Genomic DNA, 12,239 nt, shown 5'->3' with positions numbered 1-12,239 from the left:
CATGCTGGCTGGGGCTTCTTTGAGTTAGGATTCAAGACATCTGGATGGTCAAATGTTGAGAATCTGCACTATTTGGTGGCACCTCTCCAGGGCTTCAGAGTGGGACCCTTTCACAATATACCATTATAGCACTACAATTCCACTTTAAGTGCCATGGGATTTGCAGTTTAGAGGGGCATATTTTGAAATTCTCAGCCAGAAAACTCTAATGCTTCATTAAACTACACACTCCAGGATTCCATAGGCTATATATAGCCATGGTAGTTAACATGGAATCATAACACTACAACTGTGTAGTGTGAAAGGTCTTGGAGATTTCCATTTACATGCAAAGGATGTGTTCTGAAATTAAGCTTGGTTCCTTTCCCTGAAAGTGTGACCAATTTTTATTTTCTTTCAAACACTCTAGAGTTCTACAGGAGTGGGGCTCACATTACTTACCTATTAAAATTTGTACACTTGGCCCTCCAGATCCACAGATTTTGTATCCACAGATTCAAGCATCCACAGATTTAAAGTATTCCAAAATATATAAATTCCCAAAAGCAAACCTTGATGTTGCAATTCTATATAAGGGACACCATTTTACTATGACATTGAATATAATGGGACTTGAGCATCCGTGGAGGGTCAAAAGATCTCAGTGATACAATGCATGCAATAAAATCAACTTGGTCCATTTAAATCTATTTGAAGCAGTAAGATAATTTTCAAGAGACTAAAAGCATATTAAACAACTGAACAAGTAAAAATAAAACAAAGCTTTTCAAGTCCCCTCCTCCGAATATCCTGAAATGGTACAGCCTGGGAAAACCTGCACCACCTACTAGATTTGCTGATTGTATAAACTGGCTCCTTTGCCGCAGAGTTAAGCAAAGCCAGCCAGAATATTGTTTCCTGTTTGTTTTTTGAGTCACGCATTTCCACTGAATTAAAATCCCACTGAGGACACTTTATAAAGGCTTTTGATTTAGCACTGGGCAGGAGGCACCAGCCTCTGAACAATCTCTACCTTGGCTTTTGGCCAAGGTAATGATCAGAAAGAAGCTACGGTTGGGGATGGAGTGCCCAGCGGTTATTGAATCACTCCTGCCAGCTCTCGGCCACTTTGCTTCCCCTGACTTTGCTCCAGTCGCAATGGATCATTAGCCCAAGAAAGGATGGAAGCTAACAGGAATCCTTTGCCTTTAGCCAATAATAAGTGTAGGAGTTCTGCTTCATTTTCCTTAAACTGGGTTCAAAGAGTCTTGTCCAGCCACTTTGCCAATGGAGCATGGCAGGCAATAGTTGCTTATGTGCTGGGAAAGAAGAAACCTAGATTCTTGCCCAGGTTGCATTAGATGCTGCATGATGATGATGATGATGATGATGATGATGATGATGATGATGATGACAACGACGACTTCCACCTAAACATTAGGAAGAACTATTTGCACTGTAAAAACCTGTTCAACCATGAGATGGACTGCCTCGGAACGTGGTGGGCTTTCCAGTACCAAAACTGATACACCTCATTGTTAGAAGATAAGCTTTACTAGTAGTACATGATACAAGAAAAGGTCTATGGCAGAGAAAACATTTAGGGAAGTGCTGCTCAAAGTGCTGTTCTATGGACTGTTCCTGGTTCCTGGTTCTTGAGCTATAAGCTGCTGGGTCCTGAACAAGAATCCATGTTCCGTCTTTTCCATGGCATAAGCAATAGTTGCCTGCTTTACTCCATCAGAAAGGTGGCTGGTCAAGACTCAAGCAACCTCAGAGAGTGATCAAGATGGCAAAATTTATTAAAGAGGAAGAACACAAAATCTAGGAGAAGCTGCAGCAGTTTGCTTTTGCACAAGCCTCCTAGGAAGGGCAAGGTCACACTTCTTCCTCACCTCTTCCCCATCTGAGCTGAATGCAAACTACTTCTGTACTTTGAATTCAGTTTGCAGCCACTGAAGTAAGCTGAGGGCAAAAGTGGGAGGAAAGAGAAACTGGAACATTTTAAAAGCAACAGAAAAAGTGAGATGACAGATGATTAACAGGGACTGTCCATGCCAAATTGGGACAGTTGGAGGGTATGGATTGGAGTAAGCAGTAGCAACAGGAGGAAAAAAGCTGTGGGTACAGTGGCCATGAAGGAAGGAAAGCACTGGAGAAAGAGGCTGCTCACAGTTGGGAGATTTCATCTGCTTTCTCTAACCATGTTATGTTACGTTGTGCTGTGCCGTGCCGTGCCATGCCATACCATGCCATGCTATGCTATGTTACTCTGTGATATCACCAAACCTCAGCTAAGGTCTTTCAGTCTTGGAGGCACTGGCAACATGACCATAGGCTATCTCATATTTTGGGCATCTCCTGCCCTAGTTGTATGTCTCTATATTACAGATGCAGATGAATGTAACAGCAGTGTTCCTATGGCCTTACATACACAAGTGATCTTATTATGCATGGAGACTGTGGAACTTGTTACTTAAACTACATCCATGCAATTAATGCTAATGTGAGAAAGAATAATTCTTCACATCCCTGGAAACCTCCAGAAGTTAATAATAAAAAAATTAATATGCAAAATCCAGAGATTAAATCCACTGATGTGCACATTTATGTTTTCATCATATCATTAATCAAGGAAAGGGGTGTTCACATTAGAGATAGCTCCGTGTTCCAATTCTGTAACCTAAATCCCAGAAGAGCCCTATAAAGCATAATTTGCAATGCAGAGCGAGAAGCAAGAATTAAAAATTACCAAACATATGGGAGGGTCTATAGATTTTCCAAGTCACCTGTGCTCTAATTTAATATGAATAACAATTAGTTTACTCTTATCAGTTAATTGTGCCCCTTGCGGATTCACCAGCACAGCATATCCTTACCAAATGCCTTTGTCTGTTCAAACTTTAATTACACCAAGCTCAGGCTCATTGTTTTTGCTTTGACAACAAAGTTGCTGCGAAAACAAAGGGAGAAGCATCTTCCTTTTTCATTGGAAATGAAGAGTGTTAACAAGAGCAGACTAGGATTGGGTTTAGCACGGTAGCACTATTTGACCCTGTGACATCAAAACACTGAACTACCTAGTCCAGTATGGTCAGAGTCAGACCTCAAGGAGGAATCCAGAGTTTGAAGATGGAACTGAAGCCAGAAAGCAACCAAGAGGGTATCTATACTACACAGATATACCAGTCTGATACCACCTTAACTGCTATGGCTCCATCATATGAAATTCTGGGATTTGTAGTTTGGGGAGGTACTAGAGACCTACATTGTATGAACACCATCACTGGCTATTTTAGATCTAACAGGAGTCCCTTAAAAGTTGCCTTGCTAGGAAGATGAACCCCATTCTGTTCTCCCATAGAGGGATTTCTAACTAGGGCAGCTATGTCTTGAGCCAAGGTTTTGCGTTGTTGTTGTTGTTGTTGTTGTTGTTGTTATTATTATTATTATTATTATTATTTGCCTTAGTACTTTCTGACATTGACCAGTTGTGTATTGACCCTGGGCAAATCTCTTGTTTTTTGCATTCTACTGTAAACAGCAAAACCACAAGGTTTAAATGACTGGTGGACTGTACTGTTGGAGGTGAATCACATGCCTTGGTTTCCAAAGCCCAGATTTTGGCTTTTGGCATTCAATTACAAAATCTGTTTCTATGCGATTGCTGCTTAGAACTTCCTATTTGTGGAAAGGGGTGGTAGGCGGATGAAGCACATATAAATTTTGAAATGCTTAAGGTGCTTTACAGTAGTAGTCATTTTATCAGCAGACTGGTTCTATCGTCAGTGATGCAATGGGTGCAGCTACTCAGATCCCGAACTCACCTTCTTTTCAAAACTGTGCAGACAAGCAAATCTCTCGCAACTTGGGGCTTGCCCAGCTGGAAGCATTTCCATGTGAGGTCTTATCAAAAGAATGGAGTTCACTCCTCACTGCAACATTGGAGCAGTGGAGACGGGGGGATTAGTTTTCTTCATTTGGCAAGATGGGAAGAACTTTGAAAGGATCGAGATTGCCAACCGCAAAGTATATTTCGAAAGCTAAGCCAGGAGAGAGTCTGCTGAGCCACAGATAAAGAGTGTGGTGACCAAAATGTTTCTGGCTTGCAGGATTCAGTCCAGAAGTGGAAACATCATTGACAACAGGATTAGAAGTCACATTTCACAAGGAAACATGTTCAGTCAAGTGTAGACTTCCAGAAACTTGGATTTGGGATTTTGTAATGGTAGATGAGCTCACGAAGTGGCAACTGGCATCACACGATCCCTTCACATTGGTGGACTGACACTCCACTGGGACTTGCCATTGATTCTTTCTCTTGTGGGAACATACTGCCAGCCTTGCTATGATAAGATGTTATGTACATCAGCATATTTAGATGTATATTTTGATCTAGACAAAAGCGTTGCCAGAATGTTCACAATTTAACATTTATTCCAGTAGTTCTTAACAACTGTTGTGTAAAGCAAGTTTGGTATTATCTTCTCAGCTTTTCCAAAGAGACCACTGATGCCAAGGGCATGGTGTCTTGCCTAGCATCATCTAAGAAATTTGGGGTGAGCATGAGGTTTGAAATATGGGTTTCCCGATTCACTCACATCTGCAGCTCAGGGACTGAGCAGAGAGGGGGGTGCAAACTTTACAAATGTTTGCATCTAGATATTGAATTGACTCTTATCTGATACTGTTTATAGGATAGTCTTTGACTTTCTCTCCCAGTGCTGCAAGTACATATTTCATCCATACAACAACCATTAATATAGTAGAGACGGACACAGTGCACCCCTCAATGGCTATTTTTGCAGAGATAAACCCTTCCTGACTCCTTGGATTGCAATTTCTCTGCCCTTCCCAACAATATTGCCACCAGGAGCATCAGTTCACATTTTACTTCAGTTGCAGTCCCTCTCCATTCCATAATGTTATAATGTTCCATAAAGTTTCCATAAAATCTCTTCCAGTTTTCAAAATCAGGAGCAGAATAGCAGCCAGGTCCATGTTTGGCTTTGCGGCATTTTGACGAACCCGTGCAAGTCTCACAGAATGCTCCAAAACATGGTGGAAATGTTTCACATGTCACCTAGAATGTGTTTAGGTGTGTGTGTGTGTGTGTGTGTGTGTGTGTGTGTGTGTGTGTGTGTATGGCATGGGTGCAGTGTTTGTGTATATGTGTCTCCTAGGCAGATAATGCACAACTCTAGCCTTCCACAGTTGTCAACCCTTACCTTACAAGGTTGTTCTTAGGAGGATTAAATCTTATTTTCCATATTTCTGCAGTATAACACACCTTCCTAGTTGAGAAATCATGCCGGCCTTGTTAAAGCCTTTTCACATGTTTATTTTATTGAAGATACTTCCCATTGACTTACTTCAAAATTTCACTTTATCTGAAACGTAGTAACAGCATGAGGCGATGTTTTATTTATTCTGTTTTCCTATTATTGAAGGGATTTTTTTAAAAAATAATAATACAGGGGATGAAATTTATTAGATTTTCTTCTTTCTTCCAAGGAGCTCAGGCCAAGATGTAAATGGTCCTTACAACAATCCTGCGAAGTATGTATGTTGATGGGGTCTGAAATGGTGCATAGTTGCCTCTGTTGAAGGTAGAGAAAAATTTGGTTTGGCCATCATATCCAAACTTGACATCTCATCCTAAAGCCTGGGGCTACAGCCATGCCAATGCAAATAGGGCTACCAAATTGAAAACTGGAGAGGGCCTTTTTAACAGCAGAAAGTGAGTAGAAGTCACTTCTTGTTTGCTTCTTTTTAAAAAGGGCCTATCCTGGGCATACATGTGGTGGAAATGTCCCCAGTGCCTTTAGAGGACATTTTGGAACAATTGTTTTTCTTTGGAAAAATGATTGTATAGGTGAGGGTATTTTGGTAAGTGTTAGCTAGTTGCTCAACCAGGTTACAAGCAAAAAATCCCCTCTTCTACACAACTATTAAAGATGCAGGAGCCTCTCCAGATTTCATTCTGGCAACCCTACAGACCGTTGCTCATGACAGACTGCCCTCTGGAGAGTATGCGAAAGTAAAACATTGTCCTCACAGATTGGGTCATCAGCATTTTCATGATGAGCTTTAAACATTCAAAAAGGTAATCATTGTCCCGAGTCACCTTCGCCATTAAGTGCAATCACGCTTTCTCTCAGCAACTCCTCACCTTCTGCTTTGGTGCCAGGGTAGCGCTTCCAATCACTGGCACCACACCTTCTGTCTGGTCACCCCATCCCTCCACATTCAATCACTGGATTGTTCTCTGCTCATTGCTTTCCTGTCATTCCTTTCCATAGCATTGAGCCATGGCAGTTCAAGTGATGTCAAACTGGATTATTTCTGCAGCACGGATGAAGCCAAGGTGTGCATCTATGCTGTAGAATTAATTCCATTTGACACCATTTTAAGGGTCGTAGCTCTATTCTATGGAATGCTGGGATTTGTTGTTTTGCAAGGCCTTTAGTCTTCTCTGCCATAGAGTGTTGGTACCTTCCAAAACTACAAATCCAAGGATTCTGTAGGATGGAGCCATGGCAGTTAAAGTGGAGTTAACCTGCAGTATTTCAACAATGTAGATGCACCCCGAGTCTCCAAAAAGCCTCTGCCATAACTCCATCCTACAGAATACTATGATTTGTAGCTTGGTGAGCACCAGCACTCTTTGGCAGAGAAGGTCAAAGCCATTGTAAAACTAGAAATCCCAGGATTCCATAGGATAGAGCTACAACCCTTAAAATGATGTCAAACTGAATTACAGCTACTCCAGATTCCATTGGAGAGAGCTATAGTATGTAAAATGATGTCGAACTGCACAGTGTAGATTCACCCCAAGAAAGCTTGTACAGTCAACCCTCCGTGTCCGTGGCTTCCTCATCCACAGAATCAATCAGCTGCAGATTGAAAATATTTGAGGGGGAAATAATCCAGAAATTTCCAAAAGGCAAAACTTGAATTTGCCACTTGCCAAATCCTTGTGAATAAAGCGATGTACAGGCTTACCATGCAGTAGCCTCCCACCATTTCACAGTTCCTCGGTCTCTCTCCAGCACTCATTGTTTGAGCATTGTTTGCTTTGCGCCTTGTTCACTTATAAATACTGCTCCGTTTTATATAAGGGATTTGAGCATAGTGGGTTTTGATATCTATGGGGGGGTCCTGGATCCAATCCCCTGCCGATATGAGGGCCGACAGTAGGGCAAGAGTGGTATCTGAATTCTTTTGTCAAACATTCCCAGCCTGTCTTTTCTGCTTCACATGAAATAAAGGGGGAAGGAGGGTATAGTCTATAATACAAGGCAACATGACACACATTCTCAAGAAAGGCAAACAAAATATTCAGCAGTGTTCAAGCAGCAGCTCGCAAGGGAGAACTCTGTGGGTAGCCTTAGTTATTAACTAAGGTTGAAAATGAGATTGTCCTAGTACATGAGAAGGGGGGGGAGGAACCCAGCCTTCCAACTTGGCCCTTATTACTATCCCAATAATTGAATACATAGCTGTGGTTATTCTTATGGGTGTGTGTATATATTTATAAATAATACAACTGCAAAAGTCAGGCAAAGAAACAATGGTGCCCTAGAAAAAGCGCTATTGAGGTGGGATTTTTTTAGGAGGAGAAGCAGCAGCACCAGCAGCAGCAACAACAACAACCAGGGCCAGAAATGTAAAGATATGAGCAAGCAATAGAGTTTGCATGAGAAAGATTTTATTGTCACCATGGGGGATTCTGGGAATAATAGTCCAGAAAAGCAACTTTTTTGAGGTGGAGTCATAGAATCATAGAGATGGAAGGGGCCCCATAGGCCATCAAATCCAACCTCCTGCTCAAAGTTGGAGTTTCAGCTAGAGCTTCCTCAGCAGGTAGCTGTCTAGCCTCTTTTTGAAGACCTCCAGAGAAGGAGACCTCACTACCTCTCTAAGCAATTGGTTCCATCATCGAACCATGTTTAGTGTCAAGATGTTCCTTCTAATGTTCAGCTGAACTCTACACTCCTGTGGCTTCAAACATTTAGACCTGATTCTACAGTACCTTCTGGGGCAACAGAGAGCAAAACTGCACTCTCCTCTCCATGACATTATTTTGGATATTTAAAGAGTTCAACCACTGCTTGGTTTTCTCTTCACCAGGCTGAACATGGCCTCCACAAGGTGAGGAGGTTTGACATGGGAAGGATTTACCCCTTAGCATGTCATCATTGTTAGGTAAGAAGAGAAACCAAAAGTGTTAAATGAAGTGTACTGAAGTGTTACTGATGGACAGATCCCAGTAAAATTTGCTAATTTAGGATTTCTGAAATCCTGTCATCCACAACCCACTGCAATAAGCAGTGACAGGTTGAGTGAAATTCAGATGGGCATGGGAAAGCTCAGTATTTTGGGAGAATGATGTTCAACATTACAAGGCTGCCCCTACCATCAGCAGGAGTGAGACAAACATTGCATCTACACTGCAGAATTAATGCAGTTTGATGCTGCTTTAATTGTCATGGCCCCATCCTATGGGATCCTGGGATTTGTGGTTTGTTGTGGTACCAGAGTTCTCTGACAGAGAAGGCTAAACATCTCACAAAACTACAAACATCAGGATTCCATACCATTGAGCCATAGCAGTTAAAGGAGGTGTCAAACTGCATTAATTCTGCAGTGCAGATGAAGCCAAACTGCCTTGGGCAGATATTTTGGGTATTATAAAAGGTCAGCAATTTGTTTCTTCTTTATTTTGCTATCATTGTATTTTTGCTGCCAGCAATGGAGAGAGTTGTTTATGAGGTTTTCTGCCTCATGACACAAATTAATATGACAGGCTTTGAATTATACCTTGACTTGGGTGGAATAAGGAGCTCCATTTCATGTGTTATGTCAGGCAGCAGAATGTATACCTTCCAACTGTCCGGTTTAGCAGGGACAGATCCCATTAATGCTCTTCCATCTTACTTTCTTAGCTATTTTAAAATGTCCCAGTTTTCTTTCTTCCTCCCACTTTACCGTCAGGTTATTTTAATTGCTGCCAACTAAGTTGAAACTGCAAAAAGTAGTCTTCACTCAATACAACAGGAGGGAGAAGAGAGGAAAGGTTTTGCTTTTCCTAAACTTAGTATTCCTGTTCAGCCATGGAAGATAGATCGATTCAAAAGCAGACCATGGTTCACACTACATTTGCCCCGATCACATTTTTCCCCTGTAAAATAACCCACTTGTGATTCACATTCACAAATGAATCGATTCAAAATGGACCCACTCCAGCTGGTTGAAGGGCAAATTTAAACTGATTCCAATCTGCATCTGGTTCACACTTGCACGGAATTAATTTATCCAAAAAGATGCAGGAAAAAATCAGTGTCAAAAGGATGTGGGTTAAATGGATCTAGTGCATAGTCCCCTGCTCCGAATCGCTTCAGTTATTCGGTTCGATTGGGAACCAGGGTCCTTTGAACCGGTTCAAACCAATTTGCAATCTGGTTTAAAAGATAGTGGGAATCATAAGTCGAAACAACCTGAAGGCACATGACACACAAATACAGTACACTAATACCATGATTTATCTGCACAAAATAGTCATTTTCTGTTTGTTCTTCCACATAAATAATTTTTGCCACTTGGTTGCCTGGCCATATCTCTTGTGACCCATCCCTTTTGTCTGTTCTGCACATGTCACTTTTCGAACCTGTTAAATGTTTGAAGGTATGAGAATGTCTTGGGCCAGATCTGCTATATTGTTAGATCAATATCAATATGTCAATGTGATATATCAATATGTCAGACATGGAGCTGTTGCTGGTGGGGGACGCTAGTCCTGCAAACCCATTACTAGGGGAGGTGGGGAAAAGAAATTTGGAACTAAACTATAGATAATGCTTGAGGCTGTTTTTGCAGAACTCATTTCTCTGTGTTCCTGCATCTTGACTGTGTAGAAGAACAGAGTCTAAAGGCCATTTGTCTCTAGTATATAATTAATAGACATGCATGCCATACTGCCGTGTCTAGCTATAAGTACAAAATCAAGCGGACGGAAATGGAAGATGCTTAAACAAAAGAAGCCAAAGGACACCAATCCTTTTTTTGCAATCAGACAAGGCCTTCGGATTGTTTTTTTTTAAATACAAGATTTGCTGGGAGAAAAGTATTTGTAGTGCTTGGTAACAGCACTACCCACCGACATTTTATTGAGCATGCATGCATGCATTTAGGAAAATAACATATACGTCTGAATACAAGGAGTTGTCTGCATTACAGTAGATCTATTGAATCAATAGGCTTTACAAATGAGTTCACTCATCATTCGACAGTTTATTCCATGGGTCTACTCTAGTTGGGACTCATACCCACAGAGATCTCACTGATGGTTGGTAAGAAGATTATCTTTTGGTCTAACAAGGAACATCACTGAGTTTCATTTTAAACATAACATGCAGTATTAGTAATTTAAAAACCTGCTTATTTTTCAGGTGAAAATCTTTTCTTGTCTTCCTAACTGAGATTCTTTTAACTGGAGAGAGCATTCCGGGCATTTTTGCAGACCAAAGGTATACATGATCACAGACCTATTGGTCCTTCACCCAACCAGTATTGGTTATCTTGGGTGCTCTACATCTTAGGTGCCCACACTGCACAATTACAGCACTCTGATACCACTTTAATTGCCACAGCTCCATCCTATGGAAGCCTGGGATGTATAGAGCTACTTAGGATTCTCTAGTCTCTTTCCTTGACTTACAGCATTAGTGCTCTGTGGTACCAAATTTTAAATACTGCAGAAAACTACAAGCCCCAGGACAGAACCATGGCAGTTAACGTGAAATCAAACTGCTATAATTATGCACTGTGGATTCATCCTACAGCTGACTAAATTCATTTTGGTATCAGATGCAGCAAAGCTTGTGTCCCACATGTTAGGTTTTTACATTTTAATTAACATAATTAAGATGATTTGTTATTTTCTCCAATGACTGACTATCATGACTGTCTGACATATTTTGGAGAACTGCATAGAAATGCCACAAACTAAATCCCATCCATCCATTCTCCTTTTCTACATTATTACATTTCTACTCCACCTTTCAACTGAAGAAGCACTCAAGGCGGTTAATTAACATCATTTAAAACACATTAAAGAACATTAAAAACAAATCAGACAATAAAGACATTAAAATGTAATAATCAAACCATTACAATCATCATCGTAATCATCACATTTCCTGATTAGCTGGCCTGAGCATTTACAATTGTTCTATTTCTATATCCACATGTGCGTGTGTTTAATGTGTATTCACCAACAGAGAATAACACTTCATGTATTGTCTGTAGTCCATCAAAACCTATAAATCTGTTCTTCTTTAAAGTATCACAAGGTTTTTAGTGGTCTGGAAGGGGTTTATCAGGTGAATGAAACCACTTTAAGAAATACGTTGAAGTTGGGAAAATATCAATCTCGTCTTTCACAGGACTGACATGGAGAATAATATTCCCCTCTCTTCACACCAATGTGTTGTGCATTGTGTATGTGATTATTTTGAAACCAGGGATGAGATTTTTTACTAATTCTCTTAGTAAGTAAGTAAGCAGTAAGTAAACTTCAGCAATTTTCTTGTTTCTGAAACTATTCATGTATTCTGTGCAAAATTCACATATGGTTGATTTGAACAGAAAATGCTGCTTCTCGCATGCTGTGACCTGTGCAAAAAACAACCGTGGGTGAATTCTGTGCAGAATAAGACCCAAACTGCAAAGCTTTTTGTCAATGAGATTCTTCTCATCAGGGTTTCTCAACATTTGGGAAACATAGTTTTTGACCATGTTTCAAATTTCAAATAGTTTCCCCATCTATAGGTGCTATAGAAGATGTGTGTATATGTTCATATAGTGCGAGGTCTATGTAAAGGAAAAAGGATTCCACCTAAACATTAGGAAGAACGTCCCGATGGTAAGAGCTATGGTCTCCTTCTTTGGAGGTTTTTAAACAGAAGCTAGATAGCCATCTGTTGGAAGGATTTTGATTGTGTCTTCCTGCATGGCCCTTGGGGGTCTCTTCCAACTCTATGATTCTATCTGTCATAGGGAAACTTTGGGGAACGCTTGCCCAATGGGAGACGTTGGGGAAAGCTTGCCCATAGGGAGACGTTGGGGAAGGCTTGCCCAATGGGAGACGTTGGGGAACGCTTGCCCAATGGGAGACGTTGGGGAACGCTTGGCCATAGAGAGACGTTGGGAAACGCTTGCCCACTTGCATTCTTTTGGATATATTGCAAGATACTGAA

Source organism: Sceloporus undulatus, chromosome 6 (genome assembly GCF_019175285.1).
Source record: "Sceloporus undulatus isolate JIND9_A2432 ecotype Alabama chromosome 6, SceUnd_v1.1, whole genome shotgun sequence".
NCBI classification, from domain to species: domain Eukaryota; kingdom Metazoa; phylum Chordata; class Lepidosauria; order Squamata; family Phrynosomatidae; genus Sceloporus; species Sceloporus undulatus.
This window is presented reverse-complemented; position numbering follows the sequence as displayed.